The sequence below is a fragment of the Eretmochelys imbricata genome, chromosome 4 (assembly GCF_965152235.1).
Source record: "Eretmochelys imbricata isolate rEreImb1 chromosome 4, rEreImb1.hap1, whole genome shotgun sequence".
NCBI classification, from domain to species: Eukaryota; Metazoa; Chordata; order Testudines; family Cheloniidae; genus Eretmochelys; species Eretmochelys imbricata.
Window position 1 is genome coordinate 67,752,289 of NC_135575.1, and position 20,863 is coordinate 67,773,151.

Here is a 20,863-nt window from a genome sequence, read left to right on the forward strand (position 1 = left end):
TTTTGCAATTAACATTTCTAGCCTTTTATTAATAATGAGTATGTTCAATATTCCATTACTAACATATCTCAAGTTTATGTTCATAGAAATATAGATAAGACTATAGCTGAAGATAATTTTCATCTACTGTTTTAGTGCAAGTAATGAATTTTGAAGAATTATTCATTTTAGAAAAAAGTGATGAGAGACGTACACACTTAAGAACATATTTATAAGAGGCACTTAAAAATCATTGTTACTTCTATCCTGCTGTAACATGAGTCCTGATCCTTCAAAGTTAATGGTATGTTTGCCATTGACTTCAAAAAGAGCAGAAAGGGACAATAACTTTGTGGGGCAAACACACATGAATTGTGAGTTGTTACATTTACATGACATCATGAGCCATATCTGAAATTCTTGCCTGAAGTGTTTGGATTTTTGACATGTGGGATGGAGAAAAATGAATTATACAAATTCTGCTACTCCTTCCATCTATATATATTATATATAGCACCTAAATATAACTACACGCTAAATATTTCTAAATATTTAAAGCACAGCCTGAAGTGGAAGAAACTAATCAAACAAATACACGAATGCCTTGAAAAATAACTGTCCTCACAGATACATACATATTTCAAGGAAAAGGAACAAAGAGAGAAAAAACGTTTTTGTAAGCCCCTGGAGAACACCATTAGACTTTTTTCTAAGTTAATGATTCAGAGGCTTTGCAAAACATGGCAGTTGGGTTTTTCTTCTTATCTTATTGCCTCCTCATTGTATTTCACACACTGTCTCTCTTAGTAGTATTGACTTGCTATATGACCTTAGCCATACTACTTAAAGTCACTGTCTTTCAATTTCCCTATCTGCACTAGAGGAGGAGAACGTTTATGAACATTCAGCACTTTCAGATCTATGGATGAAGTTTTCTATATAAGTGTAAATTATTAGTAGCAATAGTGAAATGTAGCATTATTGAATTTTGGAATCAAAGCTTCACTCTTCTACATGAGAGCATACATTATTAACATATTACTATATTAATGTTTATTAGCTTTATAACTGTTTAATTTTTGTGCCTTTGTTAATTGCCCCCTGGGCGTATAGTAACTTCAAACTCCCAACACTGTATTGTCTTCATTGTGACCCATTAATGTATTATACACTACAAACGGCTAATACTGATTGTGGTCCTGATTCTGCCACCCTTTATTCACATTATGACATTTCTACATAAGGGGGCATATCCTCCCTCAGTTGGTGTAAATTGTAACAGACCCATTGAAATCAAAATTGAGACACTGCAAATTAAAATCTGTTTGTATATTCTCTCAATTTATTTTTTATACTTGCTCTTTTGAAGTCAAGTTGGCTTCCTATTTCAAAAAGAGATTAACTTCAGTGGAGTTATGACAGTTTACACCAGCTCAGGGTCAGTCTCACTGAAAGCAGCAGGATACCTGGGGACAATCTGCAGAGTAAATTACTACTCAGCAACAGTGAGGAGGGCAGAACTGGGCTCTATGTTAACAGTACAAAATATGCTGGGCTTGCAGTGTGATATTACATTGGTAATCACAAACACAGTACTTAATATGCCTCTGTTAGTGTAAGGTACAATATTTTTTACTTGGCTACTCATGTGTAAGCAATTTGGCTGTTTTGCTAAATGATATTTCTTTTGTCCTTGTGTAAAAGAGTTTAACAGTTTGAGGCAGATCTAGTCCTCTTGCTGTAAGCTGCATTCATGGAAGGATGGAAGATTAGCTTGGTGTCTTATTGACTGATTCTCTTTGTGAAGTAAGAAACCAACTTGACATAAAGAGGGCAAATATATTGTGGCAGAGCTCCGACCTTGTTCCCGTGGGTCCCGCGCTTCCAGGGGGTTTATGCTACCTTCAGAGGCTCACTGCAACCCTCCACATAGCCCTTCTCTCCCAAGGGCCAGGGATACAGTCTACGGAGTCCTTTTCATCATAAGCCAGCAATGGAGGTTGGTGAGAGAATTCCCAAAGTCTCTGTTGCTCCTACGGACTTATGCCAAAACAGTTTAGCCTCCTGTCCTGACAGGGGCCTGTTTTCCCCTCCCAGGAGGTGTTTCTGTAGTGGAGGGTTGGGGGGAACCTAGGCCCGCCCTCTACTCCGGGTTCTGGCCCAGGGACCCTAATGGTAGCAGCTGTTGGCAGCCAACCTTTTACTGCCAGAGTTGCTACATTTTCCTGGGCCACTTCCCCACAGCTCTAATGCTTCTCCCTTCTTCACCCTTACCTTAGGGCTCCCTTACCAATGACTTGGGGGTGTCTTCATTAACCAGCCCTTCAGCTGCACTTCCTCTCCTCTGGTTCCTCTCTGCCCGACTGGAGTGAGCCCTTTTATATTATCAGAGGGGCCTTAATTAGAGTCAGGTGGTCACATTACCTTAATGGACTCACCTGACTCTTTGCAGGTTAATTGGAATTAGGTGTTCTCATTAGCCTGGAGCAGCCCCTGCTCTGGTCAGTCAGGGAACAGAAAACTGTTAATCCAGTGGCCAGTATATCTGCCTTCTGCTTAGGCTGGGGGGCCGGTGGGCCAGTCTCTAATCCACCTTAGTCCCGAGGCCTGCCGGGGATATCAGTTGGCGGCTCCTTCACGGGGCCGTGAGCACGAGCGTGTACTTGGCACGGTTCACCCCAATCCCGGACACCTGCCCCTTTTGCGGCGTGAGGGAAACCCTAGCGCACGTCTATTTGGAGTGCGCCAGGTTGCAGCCCCTATTCCGGCTCCTCACGAATATTTTGTTAAGTTTTTGGTTGCACTTTTCTCCTCACCTTCTTATCTATGCACTCCCTGTCCGTGGCCCCACTAAGTCGCGGGACCTCCTGGTCAACCTCCTCCTGGCCCTGGCTAAAGTGGCTTAGGCTGGGGGGGAAGGGGGCCTGGATCCCAATAAGGCTTAGGCTGGGGGGCGATCCTTTAGCAGTGGGCTAGCCCGCCCATATAGATATATATTAAAAAAATTGAGATGGTATAAAATATAGATTTTAAATTGTGTTACTCCAGACAATGGAGAGAAAAACGTTGAATTTGGATTTTTTTTTCTACTTAAAGAGAATTTTCAATGAGATAATCATAGTCCTGCTGCTACAGAGCCAAGCATTCCCTCTTCTGCACAGGAAGGTGAGAGCTGGTGGTACCCATAAAGAGAAGGAAGTACAGCCAATAAAGCATTACCCTTCCCTTCAACTTCTTTGAAGCCCCTCTTTGCAAACAACCTGCAGTGGAGCCTCTTCACGTGCAGGGGACACCAGCCCGAAGGGGGAGGGGGTGCAAAACAAGAAAAAACACTCTATATGTCATGCACCCCCAGCAACTCAATCTTTCCAAGAAAAAAAAACAAACATGGTAGTTAACACCCCAGCATTTAACTGCCCTTTGTACATCTGCAGGGGGGTAGGACATAAACAGGGATTCAGAGAGCAGCGTGGACGAGCAGGGTGTCCTTGCAGATGCACTAGGATAGTGTGGCTGGAGACTATTATGCACGGACATTCAGTATCTGCAGCTTTTGTGGACTCAATTTGCCTATGTAATGCTATGTAGGGTCTCTCTGCAAGACTCAAAAGCTGTCTCCTTAGAGTAGTGGTTCTTAAACTTTACTTCAGCCTGCACCCGTTTGGTTCTCAAAATATGTTCCTGCACACCTGATCAAAATCAAAATATGTTCTCGCACCCCTTATCAAAAATTGTTGAAGTAGGTCAGTTCTTTAAACCTATTTGTATATTACAGTAATCGTTAAAAAATGTATAATGTTAATAAATACATAGGTTTGATGAAACAAAGTACTTGTACTTATGTGCCTGCGCTTAATTTGTGTTTTTGATGATTTACCTTCTAAAAAAAATCTGGCATGTCTCGCACCCCCAGGGCGTGCGTGCGGTCCAGGTTAAGAACCACTGCCCTAGAGCAAATTGGAAGGATTTTTTTTTTTTAAATCAGTGTTCCTCTCCAAAGATTTTCTTAAGGAAGGGCAGCATGTGACCCAAATGTATTCAAGGCCTCCTGCACGGAACTGTAACTCCTGCATTTGAACAATAAATTCTAGGAAAGGTGGATGTCGGGGAGCGAGATAAAAGAAAATTAAAATCATTCTCCCAATTATTTCAACTACATGTAAGGACACGGCATTAACAAATGCATGACATCTAAGACATTCAATACAGAATACAAATAATCTGGTTAATGCAAAATGACATATATGATATCTAGATTTGTTACACAAGACAAAAAATGAATAAAAAAAAAAACCTCAGCTTTAGAAAAACTGACTTACTAGCTTGAAAATACCACAAGATACCTGGTAAATTGTAGTGGGAAGAAGATTTAGCATTGCTTTTTGAAACTGCAGCTTGGATGTGAAATACAGATTTTATAGATTTTAAGAGTGGACCATTATCACCATCTAATCTAACCTCCTGGAGAGCACAAGCCAAAGACGCTGCCCCAATATTTTATGCATTAAGTCCACAACTTCTATTTGAACTATAACATATTTTTAAGGAAGATATCCAGTCCTGATTTAAAGATTTCAATAATGGAGGGTCCATCACATCTGCACTACAGATGGGAGGCACTACAAGGAACATGCCCTTCAGATTCTATTTTAAATAAAAACTAATCACTCAGCCATACCCCAATACTCAACTCTTGCATTTTTCTTAGGCTCAAGATGGAAAAAATGCACAATTATTATAAGTAATCTCATAGATGACAATTCTTCCCATGTATTAAAATGGAGAGTTGCTATGTTCCAGTCATGTCTTTTTTGTGTCAAGAAATGCGATATGTAATGCATTACAACTACTGATTAAACAGTTACGTATATACAATATACAATTATTAAATAGTAATACTGGTCAAGATCCAAATCTTTTCCCCTTGAACAAGAAGTGTTCTTAACATAATCAGAAACCTCCACAAATAGGCCAGAGAAGCTTTGAATGGCTAGGAAAACACACATACTCAGTATTTACAAAAGATGACTTTCAGTAAAGAAAACCCCTCTCTGCCAGTATGGGACCTCTCTGCCACATCACATGGTATTACAGTGTCCTAATTTTCTTCTTTATATTGAAATGGTGGAGAATGGATACAAATGACGGGATCTTTCTTGTTTATTTTTCACATGACTTGAAATTCAACAATTTTGCAGTTGAATTAACAATTTCCTTTTGCCAACATAACTGGATCATCATATTGCCAGCAATCAATAAGCAGTATACTATGTTTCAGGAGAAAACAAAGGGTGAGGCCACTGAGAATCAGAAAAGTCACTTCTTTTGTACAAAAAAATGCTCTTTCATGTTTTCCATAGAACAGTTTTACTTCTTGACTCACATGCTTCAATGGCCATCATATAAAAAATGGCTGATGACCTTTAAGATCTATTAGCTTTTATCTTCACTGAAGTATTGTCATTTTTTTACTGGACCTATATTATGCAGCTTGTGGTTAAATAAGCTTTCCTTCCCTCTCCATTGATATTTCAAATCACAGGGCTAAACAAAACATTTTCAATACCATTTTGTTGCTTTGGTGCTAATGTAGACTAAGTGGAAATCAATTGAAAGCTTAAGTTTAGAAATGTTTCCAGAATCACTATGCTGGCTGAACATTTTAATTCAAAACAGCCTCATAAGAGACGGGGAAAAAAACCCTAACAAAAAAGACACCAAATTCTCTTCTGGGTTTGCATACTGAACTAGTAAGAAATACATTGTTTCAACATTGTCATTTATGATATTAAATTAACAGGTTTCAAACTGAACATCCATTTGTGGAAACCTGGCAAATGGAGAAAAACAATGATCTCTCCTGACACCTTATGAAATATAACTCAAACTCAAATTTCTCTATCTCTAACTCCTCAAAATGCCTTTCCATAGTTTGCATTTAATAAGAATATATTAACTGACAAATCGATGGTGAATCAACAGTTTCATTTTTCAGGGGGTTGTGCATAATTTTTATTATGTCAATACATGTCATCTGTTTCTTTATCCCCCTCCTTAGAGACTATCCCCAGAAGTTCCTTTGTCTAGTATTATTAATTCCAACATTCTTCTTTCACATTAACCCAACAACCTAGGGTGACTGCTCTATAGGGGTCAGGATATCGACTGAGAATTCCTTCTACTGGCTCTGCAGCTGCTCAAGGGTAGGAAGGGGATTCTGTAGAGTTGGCTTCTAAAGGCAGTAATTCCAAACGTTTTCATTAATTGTGATCATGAGTTTATATCACATGAATTTCAATTTAAATGTTGGATTCAAAACCATCAGGTTTCATTTGGTTTCCTGATTATCATTTAAACCCACACAGTTTGCAATATTTCTAAATGAACCCAATTTGAGTTTTAGCTTAGTCATGAAACCAAGAAACAAGATGAGAATTTTTGCATGTGTTTGTTTTTTTTACGTTATCTTTAGATCGTGTAACCAAGTATAACACTTCAATCTCTCTGGTCACTCGATTAGAGACCTAAAAGTGACAATTCTTCAACAAAAAAACTTCAAAACCAGACTCCAACGAGAGACTGCTGAATTGGAATTAATTTGCAAACTGGATACAATTAACTTGGGACAATTAAATTGGGAGTGGATGGGTTATTACACAAAGTAAAACTATTTCCCCATGTTTATTCCCTCCCTCCCGGTTCCTCAGATGTTCTTGTCAACTGCTGAAAATGGCCCACCTTGATTATCACTACAAAAGGTTTTCTCGCCCTCCCCCCCCGGCTCTCCTGCTGATATTAGCTCATCTTAAGTGATCACTCTCGTTACAGTGTGTATGGTAACACCCATTGTTTCATGTTCTCTGTGTATATTAATCTCCGCACTCTATTTTCCACTGAATGCATCCGATGAAGTGAGCTGTAGCTCACGAAAGCTTACGCTCAAATAAATTTGTTAGTCTCTAAAGTGCCACAAGTACTCCTTTTCTTTTTGTGGATACAGACTAACACAGCTGCTATTCTGAAAACTATAATAGTAATGACTGCAGACACTATGGCTAAGGCTTGCCTTTTCAGACTATTTTCTTCAGAAAAATATGAATAGCTGCCCTTATGTCATGAGTGAGGAATCCTGGTTTCTGTTCCCAACTCTGTCCCAGACTTCCTGTGTAATAATGGGTAAGTTTTTTACTCTGTGGTACAGGTTTCCCATAATACTTTCTTAAATTATGTGTTTCTGAATTTCCTCATTATCATTTAGTTTCCCTTTATTGGAATTTTGGGTAAATTTAATAGTGATATCAGATCCTAATTCAGATTTTCTCAGGACTCGCTATCTACCAATGTTATGGTCAAATACTCTTCATCCATGGTGAAACTCATATTAATATTAATGAAGTGTTCAATTGTGGGCTCAGAGCAACATTGGCCCTAAAAATTCATTTCTAGTTAAGTTTCAGGCCTGTCTCTATAGTACTGTATAAATGAGTACAGACAGCATGAGTGAATTTTAGGAAGGTAGTTGCAGTACACTTTTTCTGCTCTCTGTAATAGCTATAAGATTAATTGTTGAAAAATAATGTCATTATTTGGGAGAGACATTCTCTGCTTGATTCATATGGTGATAACTCTCATAGGCAACAGCTGTACATCGATATACACCCATCAAGAAGAAACCATATCCTGTGACAGGGTCGGTCCATATGACTACAGGAGAAGAGTAATAGAAGGCAGATATATTAGCTGCAGGCTAAGTAGGTCCCTTTTTCCTGGGTAAGGTAACAGGGAAGGTTCCAGAACAATCAGGAACCTTCTGGAGACAATTAAGACAGACAGGCTGATTAGAACACCTACAGCCAATCAAATAGCTGCTAGAATCAATTAACGCAGGCTAATCAGGACTTCTTTTAAAAAGGAGCTCACTTCAGTTTGTGGTGTGCGTGTGAGGAGCTGGGAGCAAGAGGCACTAGGAGCTGAGAGTGAGAATGTGGACTGTTGGAGGACTGAGGAGTACAAGCATTATCAGACACCAGGAGGAAGGTCCTGTGGTGAGGATAAAGAAGGTGTTGGGAGGAGGCCATGGGGAAGTAGCCCAGGGAGTTGTAGCTGTTGCACAGCTGTTCCGGGAGGCACTCTGGACAGCTGCATTCCACAGAGCCCTAGGCTGGAACCCGGAGTAGAGGGTGGGCCTGGGTTCCCCCCAAATCCTCCCAACTACTGGTCAGACGCAGGAGGAGTTGACCTGAACTGTGGGTTCACGAAAATGGCCAAACTAAGGGCTGCCGTGAAGCTCCAAGGCGAGCAAATCCACCAATAATCGCAAGACCCACTAAGGTAGAGGAAGAACTTTGTCACAATCCCTAATGATATAATTTTTTCAGGTACTTCTAAAACATAAACACGGTAGGAACAATGTTGTGTCATTAATAATTCTTGGTATGTGAATAAAACAATGCACTTTTTCAAAAAGAACCATGACTTCTTTCAATTGGTATTCATGTGATTGAGTATATCTGACAAAGTAAGCCTGACTCTTTTGTTCTATTAGCATCATCTCAGATTTAAAAGAAAAAAAAATGAGCCTGCTCTCCCTTCATGTGATACGTGCTTTGATTTCATCTTGGGGTATATTAAAACCAATTATCTAACATTTATTGTCCTGACTAATTATTAAGCTTTTATTTATCAGTTAAAATGTCACAACTGCCATATTACTTCCTCTGATTATATTGCTCAGAGCAGAAGGTTGTTTGATTTTAATTTTTCATAATTATATCTTGAGATAGTGTAACAAAGCATAGCAAAGATGACATTTCAGTGATAGCGGTGCATATTATGACACAAATAATTTTGCTGTAAGAGATTAAATATTGACACCTTTCAGTGGAACTGACTTTTCAGGGGTAAGATAGTTCTGGAGTTCATCATAAATGTTTGTGACCTTTACACTGCGCTCTTATTTCTTTTCTGTAAGTTCTGGTAGTGATCCAACCTGAATTCTTTTGTCAGAGCACCCTAACACAATACAATGTACATGAAAATAATCTGAAAGTTTAACCTTATTTAAGCTTTGAATACCTAGCCATAAAATGAAATGCCAGCATAATTATCTCCAAAGAAATTAGGTAAATAGGTGTCACTGAGTATGAGAGTCGACAGGGAGATTCCATTAAAGGTGCATAAAGCCTTGCAGGGAAAATTTAGGCAATAAAACATAGTCAAAAAGCTTTTAGTCTTATTCCAAATTCTAGGCAGCAGAGATGCCTGGTTGCTTATGATGGCCATAAACCTGTCAAGTCAGTAGTATTCAGATCACATAACCTCTTGTTAGGTGATAAGACTATGACATTACCTCCAAAAAGGCATTGTGTTAGACATAGATCTATTTAATGGCATGGAAAAGGCATATTATTTTTTAAATACAGCCCCAAGGCAGAGAGTGAATGAGGCAGATAATTTTCAGCTTCCTCTGGGTGAACAGACGAAAGGATTGTATAGAAAAAGTTGCTTCATGGAATGTGACAGCATCACAGTGGCTAAAGTGAGTACATGGGAAACTGTAATTGATGTTAAAGAATCAAACCTGCTTGATAATTTTTTTAAAATATTCTTAAACTGCTCCAGAAATACCATAATGACATTATGTGACAAATTTCTATCTCACTAGATTATCAGGTACATCTCTTACATGAAAATTTAGATCTAGGCAGTAAGTTAGTTTTAAAAAAACAATTTAAGAGACACTGTTCAATTTAGACCCATTTGTTTTGTAAAACAACATTCTAGAAAGTTTGAAAACAATAGAAATGTTGCCATGATTTAAAAATAAACAAAAATTAACTGAACCAGTTGATTTTAAAAGAACACATATTTTCATTATCTGCAAGCCCAATATTGTAATATTCAGCGAATGTGCAATGACCCAACAATGAAACTAACCATAAGCAAGTGAAATTTATCTAGTTGCATTGTCAAAACTGAGTGAATAGCAAAAATTAAACAGAAAAAAATTAAAGGATTTGTGTTTAAAATATTGTTAGTAATTATTAGTAGGCTAGATAAAAAAGTTTGTTTTTTTTTAAATACATGACAATTAGTATTGAAAGTGTCCCTTTGGCATACACTTTCTTCCCTCTTTAATGCTCATTCTTTTAAAGCTCTTTCTGTAGTATACTGTCAGGTTATCTTTTCCCCTCCCTATCTAATCTATTCCACACTCCTAAACATGTAATTAATACTACTCTACTTCTGTAGCTTTCCTTTATTTTTCCAATCTGATTTGAGTTTCCACTTAAGACAGATTTCACTGTGCCTCCCAACTTTGCATTTCTTCTCTCAGAAGGCAAAATTCAGGCTTGCTCCTTAGCTATTTATTCAAATACATCTTGGTTGATGTTACTTTTACTTAACTAAAGCTTGAGATATATATTACCAGCACTGTTACTACCTGGAAGGATTTGTAACTTACCTTTAGGTTAACGAAACTAAAATAGCCCGCAGACAGACAAAATCACTTCTGCCTCCTCAATGTTTCATTTTGATACAGTAAAAAAAAACCTAACTAAAATGGTCATCCTCTGCATTGTCATCTAGATGCTGTCAACTCAAATTTACTCACATTCATTAATATTTAATGAATGCCAATACCTCAGCCAGAGAACCTGCACCCTTTGCCTGGTGGTTTTCAGCATCCAGTTGACCAGACTGTAATTCTGATAGTAAGAACACGTATAGTAAACTGAGTCAGCACAGGGCCTGCTGCAGACTCACACTCACATAATCTAATCAATGATACATTCGTTATGATGGAGGGAGAAGCTGCTCATATCAATGACTTTAATGAGAGAGTTGAGAGCTTCTTGAAATTCAGCTGCATGTACGGCAAACTACGAAAAGAAACAGCTGTCTTATCAGCTGTTGCTGGAGATGATGGACTACTGGAATAAGAATCATGTTCAGAAAACAGCAAGATTAACTTAGGAGAAGATGTAGCTTTAACTACACTTGATACCTTTGTTTTAAACCGAAGGAATTATTTCTAGCTGCTTGAAATTCATTCCATGCCATTTTATTCTCCTCCACTCTGTAACAACAAAGGCCACATCACAACAACCTATCAGATACGAGACAATAATGTGATGCAGAAGCAAAAAAGGCAAACATAATTCTATATTATATTAACAAAAATGTCACATGTAAGACATGGGAAGTAACTGTTCCACTATACTCAGCATTGGTGACACCTCAGCTGGAATATTATGTCCAGTTATTAGTGCATGCTTTTAAAAAAATGTGGACATACTGGAGAGAGTCAGAGGAGAGCAACAAAAATGATAAGAGGTTTAGAAAACATGACGTGTGAGGGAAAGTATTTTTTTAAAGGACATATTTAAGTCTTGAGAAAAGAAGACCAAGGGGGACCTAATAATATTCTTCAAATATGGCAAGGGCTGTCATAAAGAGAGATCAGTGATCAGTTATTCTCCATGTCCGCTGAAGTTAGGACAAGAAGTAATTGGATTAATCTGCTTCAAGGGACATTTAGGTTAGCTATTAGGAAAAAGGTTCTAACCATAGGATAGTAAAGTACTGGAATAGGTTACCAAAGGAGGTTGTGGGATCCCCATCATTGGAGGTTTGTAAGAAAAGGGTAGACAAACACCTGTAAATGATGGTCTAGGTATACTTGGTCCTGCCTCAGTGTGGCAGGCACAGACTCTATATTTCTATGATTCAAGCAAATATGTGCATGTATGTGAGGAGAAAGAAAATATGGCCAGATGGTGCCGTACAAAGATAATTAATCCAAATGCTAAATCATGTGGAAAAGCTGTAAGAAGAGAAGGAAAAATATTCCCTTTTAAGAGCTACTTAAAACCTGTCAGGTTTGGTTTGAATGGATGTTGGAAAACTTTATAGCATGTTTCATTGTTAATATTGTTCAATAAATATTTCTAGTCTTTATTTGGAAAGAAGTAGGATGATATACACTTATCACATGGATAATTTGCATCGAAGAGTCCCAAAAGTATTGGCTGAGAAAATCTATGGCTCATTCATATTAATTTTTAAATTTTGAAACACCACAGACATTCCAGAAAACTGGAAAAGTGCTATTATTGTGCCAATATTCAAAAAGAGCAAGAGAGATGACCTAAGTAACAATACACCAGTCAGCCTGACATAATCCCAACCAAAATAATGCAAAAACTGATAAGAGATTTAATTGATAAAGAATGAAAGGATAGGACTGTAATTCATGCCAGTCAACATAGGTTTTAAAGCAAATAGGTTTTATCGAAGAAATCTGATTTCATTCTCTGAGGAGATTGGAAGTTTGGCTGATAAAGGTACTACAAAGTTGTAATACATTGACTTAGTATTGCACAGCATTCTGATTAAATTATTAGCACTCTACAATATATCAAAAGGCACACTTTAAATGGAATAAGAACTGGATAACAGAGAGATCTCAAAAAGTAGTAAAGTAGTTGTCAATGAGGAATCATCATCAAATGGGGGTATTTCTAGGGGTGTTCCATAAAGATTGGCAGAGTGACAAATAATGATAAAAACAAGGCATTCATATTGCACAATCTTGATTGCTTGTTAAACTGGGCCCATTTAAAGAAAATATGTTCTAATATAATCAAATGCAAAATTATACATCTAGGAACAAGGGATGCAGGCCATGCTTACAGAACAGGGGACTTTAACCTGGAAAGCAATGATTCTGGACCAGGTCATAACAGGCAAGCAACTCAACATCAGCTCCCAGTGGGATGCTGTAGCAAAACGGGCTAATGCAATCCTAAGTAATGTAAACAAGGGAGCAGTGAGAGTAGGATAAGGAAGTGATTTTATCTCTGTATACTGTATTGAAGAGACTGATCCCAAAATATTGTGTACACTTTTGGTGTCCACATTTTAGAAAGGATGTTGAAAAACTGGAGAAGGTGCAAAAACGGACCACAAAAATCATTTGAGAGCTAGGGAAAATGCCAGATAGCGAAAGACTTACAGAACTCAGTCCACACATCTTATCATAGAGACAAGGTGACTTGATTACAGTGTATAAATACCTCCATGGGGAGAAAACACCTGAGCTAAAAGTCTCCTTAATCTAGCATAGAAAGGCATAACAAGAACCAATGGATGGAATGTAAATCCAAAGAAATTTAAATTAGCAATTAGGCACAATTTTTTTTTAACAGTCAGTATGGTTAACCATTGGAACAAAGTACTAAGGACAGTGGTGGATTCTCCATCTCTTGATGTCTTCAGACGAAGACTTGATGCCTTTCTGGAGAATATGCTTTAGCTAACCACAAGGCACTGGGCTTGAACAGCCATGACTGCTGTTTGATTGCCTGTGATATACAGGAGGTCAGACTTGATCAAATGGTCCCTTCTAGCCTTGAACTCTAAGTGGTTACAGTTTCACTCTGAGTATTGAGTTCATTTGAATTTGAGATGCCAAACAAAATAAGATAGAAGTGGAAAGCCAACAGGTTTCATTGCTTTTATTGTGAAACTGATGAAACTAGCCCTGATCTTCCTATCCACAATAAGTATGCAAAAGACACTAGAGGTGATAGGCTAAATGGTGCTCAAGCTTCCCATCCTAATCCAAGGAGACATCTGATATTTTGGGAGATCAATACCTGCTGGGAATGGGTCCTGGTCAAAAATCTTACTTGAAGTTTGCTGAAAAGTTTATGGTAACCATAGCATTTTCCGGTTTTGTTACAAAATTTTCACAAAGCCTACTTAATTCACCACTAAGGAGCTTATGACAGGGGATGGATCACTTGAGGATTACCTGTTCTGTGCATTCCCTCTGAAGCACCTGGCATTAGACAGTCAGAAGACAGGATAATGGGCTAGATGGACCTTTGGTCTGACCCAATATGGCTGTTCTTATGTTCATATGACCCAAATTCTACTGAAATGAATAGAAAGACTCCTTGTGACTTCATAGGCTTTAGAATGGTTTTCCTTTGCTTCCACCATTGCTCCTGTCTTCTGCTGACCTAAAACACAATCCACACAGAGCACTAACCACAAGACCATTTGGATGTCATTTACAAAGTATGATTCAAATGGTTTTGGCTCTCTAAATTGTGAGGAAATCAAAATGGATTGCTTCAGATGTAAGGAAAGAAGGTATTCATTGGTGTCACTGCACGGTTAAAAGCTTGTCAGAGTGAATCCTGCTGTAGTTCCTGTATTAAAACAAAACTGGTGTCAGGAATTTGTTTGCAGAGTGAAGTCTGCACCCTCACGTGCTATTTTTTAGTCCACAGAATAAATAACGAATTAAAATATAGCTAGTGGTCTACATTTAAATATGATTACTGTTAGACAAGAACACTGAATATATGTGCTAGAAATTTTACCAATTTTTGGTGTATAAAAATTTGCTTTAATTGTAAAGTATTTTATTTTAACGTTTAAAGAGGCATTTTCCTTCCAAAATTAGTTGAAGGTCAAAATCTGCGTACATATACAGAACTGCATGCACCAATTAACTCCCATATGTATGCTAACAATACATATAGATTATATAGACCAGTCGTTTCCAAACTTGTTCCGCTGCTTGTGCAGGGAAAGCCCCTACCGGGCCGGGCCAGTTTGTTTCCTTACTGCATCCGCAGGTTCGGCCTATTGTGGCTCCGGTGGCTGTGGTTTGCTACTCCAGGACAACGGGAGCTGCTGGAAGCGGCAGCCAGTACGTCCCTCGGCCTGCGCCACTTCCAGCAGCTCCCATTGGCCTGGAGCAGCGAACCGCGGCCACTGGGAGCCGCGATTGGATGAACCTGCAGACATGGCACATAAACAAACCGGCCCGGCCCACCAGTGGCTTTCCCTACACAAGTGGCGGAACAAGTTTGGGAACCACTGATATAGACATACATTAACAAAACTATACTAAAACATCAATAAGAGGTTGCAAACTCAAGCACTCAAAAGTTAGGAAATGCCAGAATTAAGATTACCCATGCAATGTTAATGTGATCTCCTTGTGTGTATGCACTATGATACAATCTTTAATTTCATGGCCATATACTATTTTTTCCACACAAACCCAGCCTCATGCAGCGAATCAGCAGCTATTCAATATTTATTTTCTTCTCCATATTCAATGTATGTCCCTAGGCCTTGTTTAACATACACCATCCAATCCCTGAACTGAATAAAAATTATTAATTTCCTCATGGATGTTTCTATGGTGTTTTCATCATAGTATCTGAGTGCTTCACAAACATTAATGAATTTAACTTTCAAATGTCTTGTGAGATTAAGTGGCAGTCAGTATTAAATCCAATTTGCAAATGGGGAACTCAGGCACAGAGAGATTAAAAGACAAAACTGTGACAAGTGTCCACTAATTTTGTGAGCTCAACTTGAGTCACCTAGGACCTGATATTTTAGAGTACTTAGTATTATATAGTACAGTATATATTCAGTGCACAGCTCCCACTGACTTCAGTTGCAGTTGTGATTGCTCAACACCTCTGCAAATCTGTCCTGAGGTTTCTCACCTGGGTATCCAGAAAATGAGGAACACACTATTACTTGCCAACGGTGCAGTTTGGATTAAGAGATTTCCCCAGCATCACACAGGAACTCCGTGGCAGAGACAGGGACAGAATCCATTTCTTCAGGACAGAATACAACTGCCTTAACCATTAGACCATCCTTTATCTTTTCCAGTTCTCTGCCACCACACATCTTTCAACATCTGCCACAAATCAGGCAGGTGTTCTACAAACGACAGCCTCCTTCACTACACAATCCTGATTAATTTGTGGAGCACTGTCCATCCTTTACATTGAATGAGGCAGTGATCCTCTGGAAAAAATAGTATATAATCATGTCATTATAGCATGTATCATAATGCATACATAAAAGATGGACGAATTAAGTTTACACAGGTAAACTTAATCTTAGCATTTCCTAACTTTTGAGTGCTTGGCTTTGAAAGCTATTTCTAACATTTTTATATAGAATTTCTTAATTAAAAAAAATTTTAAAAAACCCACAAAATCTGTCATGTGGAACCACACTGAGCCCCAGATTGGGTCATCGGCAGGATTCAGATCATTATATTCACAGCATAGACCTCTAGCACTTGAGCTTACTTAGTAATTAGTAGCAGCAGTACACAATTATCCTCTATATGGACCAGATACGAGAGAGTGGACAAGACACACATCTGCCATTGATTTCACAAGTATTTGCTGACAAGAGAGGAATATAAAGAGTGAGGACACCTGGGTTCAGTTTCAGGTGGAGGAGGGTGCTCTCATGGTTATAGACCCCATTACCCCAGGCTGCTCCTCTGTTCTTATCCTCTCCTGACTTCTATCCATTTAATAATTCCACGTTCCTGCCATCCTCTAGCTCTATGCCTATATAACTCCAGAACCGCACTCTCTGCCCCTATCCACACACCTGCACACCTGCTATCCTTGCCTCCTTTGCTTCCCCACACTCTTTAGTCCCTGGTTCTAGCAACCCGCTCTCCCTGTCCCTGGATTCCTCTTCCCTCTGCATTCCAATCAATTACTTTCTCCTTCTCTGCCATACAGTCTAGGTGCCTGCAGGGGAGCACTGAGTACAGGAAGGAAAGACTCTATGCTTTCAGTTTCTGTACCAGTTCCACAGTGGCCTCCAACAGCCAAGAAAGCAATTACGGGAAAGTCCTGCTCATTTCCTGCAGCCCTAAGGAGCATGCCCAGTAGAGACAAAATTTGAAGAGAACTTAGCTGCCAAATTTTAATAAATCTCTACTGACCGTGTATAAACTGGGATTATTTGGAGGCTTATAATGTGGCCAAATTTGGGCAGATTTTAATTGGGATGGCAAAAGGCATATCCCAGTGCCACCCCTCCCCCCCAATTCCAGTCCTTGTTCCAAAATGTGGATATGCTAAAGCTTCTCAATAAAACTATTTTTTTAAACATAATCAAAAATAATGTATTTTCCCAGAAATGGCTGAATCTATTAGTTGAAACTTAAATGAACAAAAAACGCATTCTAAGGCAGACAACCATCATGGAAAGTTTCAGCCTGAACGGTTAAGGCTCAGCAAATGAAAATAGGGTCTAATGATGGGAAGCATCAGGCAACTTCTGCATATAATATAAATGTTTTGCGGAATAGTATGTAACTGGAAAAATTCTCATGGCATTTTTTTTCAGATCTGGCAAGAAAAAGGTATCAATTCTTGGGCTCAGATGTAAAATATATCAAGTTTCAATTCAAAAGGGAGTTTGTATGTTGACATAGTAATCCCCTGAAAGTATGTTGTTTGAAAGAAAATGCTCTTGCATATTCAAGTATTGTGCTTCTGGGACAATCGTAACATGAAAACGTATTTTTAAAAGTTTGTTTTGTTTTCTTTTAAAAATATATACTGCATAATGCTCAAAGGCTAACCAGAGGCTGGACTTTTCTTGAGATTGCCATAATTTATTAAAATCTTACCTATATGTAACAGAACACCAGCTCATTGTTTAATGTAGGCATAAATTTAACAGCTCTGGGTGACAAAGCACTTTCACAATGTTTTTCATCTACTTTAATCTTGAATTTCCATCTTGATGATGAATCATTACCATCTAGGTGTAGTGACGTCTCCTAGGAATGGGAATGTATCAAATATCTGTGCTACCTGCTAGAAACTTTAAAATAAATAATGTCCTTACTGACCTACCTAAACCATACCTCATGCTATTTATTTCCTTTTATTCTTGCTTCTAGCATCAGGCACCACACAATCCACTACAGGTCCTATCCATCACTCTATTTCTCTTTCTGTTATAAACAACAGGACATTCATCTCTAACACACCACACCATAAACTATTAAATCTCAGCAATCTAATCTCAAATTTAAAATATAACAATAAAGGAAATGCTCTGATTTTTGTTTACAGTCAGTGGCTTCAAAAAAGCAAATTTCAGAGTCTAATTTTTGCTAATGAAACCTAAGTGATGACATTATGGCAGAAGCACAGGAAAATGCAAGCCTTACTATCATATTCTGCAAGACCTTGTTCTTTCCAAGACCTTTTGTGGGTCCAAGAAGGAATTCATTCTTTACACGAGATAATTCTAGGGCTCTGGTGAGAAGATAGCATTTATGTTTATTTTCACAGCACTGTGTGTACTCTTTAATATACAAATTAAGCAACTCATTTTTGTTGGACTGAAAATGAGATCCCAGAGATAAATGGCCAAATGTAATCTATTATGGAACACTGATTCTATATTCATTGCCAAAATGTTTTACACGCATACAAAAACAGTAGATGGAATCAGTGCAGAAAGGCAACCCGTCATTCCAGAAGTGAAATATTTACACTCTGTGTACTTTTGTTTGTTGAGTGGATCATTATGTTAGTACTATTAAGTGCGATGCAATGCAATTATAAACTCTTTATACTCCAGATAGACACTGGAAATGCTCATTATAAATCATTACCTCCTCAACAGCCAATCAGCATTCTGAATTCCCCAATACTCTGACATACTGTTCTCAGAAAGCAGGGGAGTTCAGGCCAGCTGACAAGCTGGAGAGGAGCTATGTTGCTTCCCTCCTGATGCAGAATTCCACTATAACATTTGCAACAGGGAGGTTTCTGTGCTTCAGTAAGAAAGAAAAAAAAAAGCCTAGATTAAGAATATAAACATGTCCACTTTATTCCCTTAATGGAGAATAAAAGTGGAATCATTTATAATGAATGTAGTATATAAGAGCTACAGCTTATGTGAGATCATATGAAATCACATTTGCACCACTCACCAGAGGACATTCTTGGATCAGAACCTGTGGCCTCAGCAGCAGGAATTAGATTATAGTTGAAAAAAAAATGTTGCATTTAAGTAACAAATAACTAATCAGATGGTTCTGGCTGTGTCAGTCTCATCCCTGTTAAAAGGGTAAAGCAATTTTTTCTAAAATGCAGTGCTTGGAGGGGTCTGAATAAAAGCAGACTGAAGTTAGTGACAAAGCCCTCCTCCTCTAACTTCAAATATAAATTAAATAAATGTTCTGTAAAGGTGCATCTTTTTCAATAAGAATACAACAGAAATGATAGCCAAAAAAAGTGTGCACCCTGGTGTCTACAAAAGATCAGTAGTTGTGCAGGCAGGCTAACATTTGTGCATGTAAAAACAACAACTGGATGCTGACAGTAACTACCCATTTCCATTTATATGCCCATATGTCTGATTTGGACATGCAAATATAGGTTTTGAGTGCACGTGCATCTTCTGGAAGCGCCTGTTGAACCCACGTTTGAAATACTCACTCAAAGTGTAATGAGGTATAAGAAGCTGAGGACAATAATGTCCATACCTATACAAAAAGAAAAGGAGTACTTGTGGCACCTTAGAGACTAACACATTTATTTGAGCATGAGCTTTCATGAGCTAAAGCTCACTTCATTGGATGCATTCAGTGGAAAATACAGTGGGGAGATTTATTCACATAGAGAACATGAAACAATGGGTGTTACCACACACACTGTAAGGAGAGTGATCACTTAAGATGAGCTATTACCAGCAGGAGAGCCGGGGGCCGGGTGGGGGTGGGGGAGAGAGAAGAAAACCTTTTATAGGGATAATCAAGGTGGGTCACTTCCAGCAGTTGACAAGAACTTCTGAGGAACAGTGAGGGTGGGGGTGGGGAAATAAACATGGGGAAATAGTTTTACTTTGTGTAATGACCCATTCACTCCCAGTCTCTCTTCAAGCCTAAGTTAATTGTATCCAGTTTGCAAATTAATTCCAATTCAGCAGTCTCTCCTTGGAGTCTGTTTTTGAAGTTTGTTAGTCTCTAAGGTGCCACAAGTACTCCTTTTCCTTTTGTGAATACAGACTAGCACGGCTGCTACTCTGAAACCATACCTATACAGTCACAGATTTTTAGAAAAAAACATCTTAAGAATCTCTGAACAATAGGATAATAATACTCCCTGTCCCCAACATACAGCAGTCTGTTTTACTTAGATGGATCCTCTTAGAAACATTTAGGTTTATAGTCTGTTTTTCTCCTGTTACAAATTTCAGTTAAACCCAAATGTCTACACTAACTGCTCCCAACATATTGCTACTGAACCTGACTGCATTGTAAGTCTTATAAAGTTAGCTGCTATAAAGTCTTGGCATCATTTTATAATTCATGAAAACAGTATTTTGAATTTGTAAAGGGAATCTTTTCTGAGTTTAGACCTCATAAATATCACAACTTAAAGTGATTTTTCTCTGACTAACTTTAGTTCTCAGTTTTATAAATTAAGACGAATATACATGGTTGTTAAGCATAAAATAATAAATAATAATATTAATAATACTAATTTTGTTTGCAATAAAGATATCAAAAATAGAAAAATATTATACATTAAGTTTAAAAAATCCTAAAAAGGATATATATTGAACATTAAAGTTGAAAGGCCCCAAACTTTACTTAAAACACATACATCACTTTAAAACGTGACCTCCTGATCCTGGAAAATCTAACAGTTACTCAAACTGAAGACGACAGCCTTGATAAAAATTAAAGTTTACGGTATCCGTTTTGTAATCCTACAACAGCAAAACTAATATGCAGGATTTCTTTGTGATCATGGATGTTCAAGTGAGCTTTAAATTGTCCTTCACACCCTTTGGTACATTCTTAGCATCATGAAGAATTTATTTTAATATCCCCCCTCATCATACAAGGGTGTTTTGAAAATAAATCAATTAATGTTTGTGATACACTCAGATACCATAGTGATGACACCCCTGACGAAATTACTAATTCAGTCTTCAGAACAGGATATGAATAGTCTGCAGTAAATAAAACCTGGGGCCACACACTGAATCATGAAGA

At 38.1% G+C, this 20,863-nt stretch overlaps 1 protein-coding gene across 2 annotated transcripts in view; it reads right to left on the reverse strand.

Annotated features, from left to right (window-relative positions):
• Positions 1–20,863, reverse strand: part of FSTL5 (follistatin like 5) — a 493,618-nt gene that overhangs the window by 54,743 nt on the left and 418,012 nt on the right. The window lies entirely within an intron of this gene.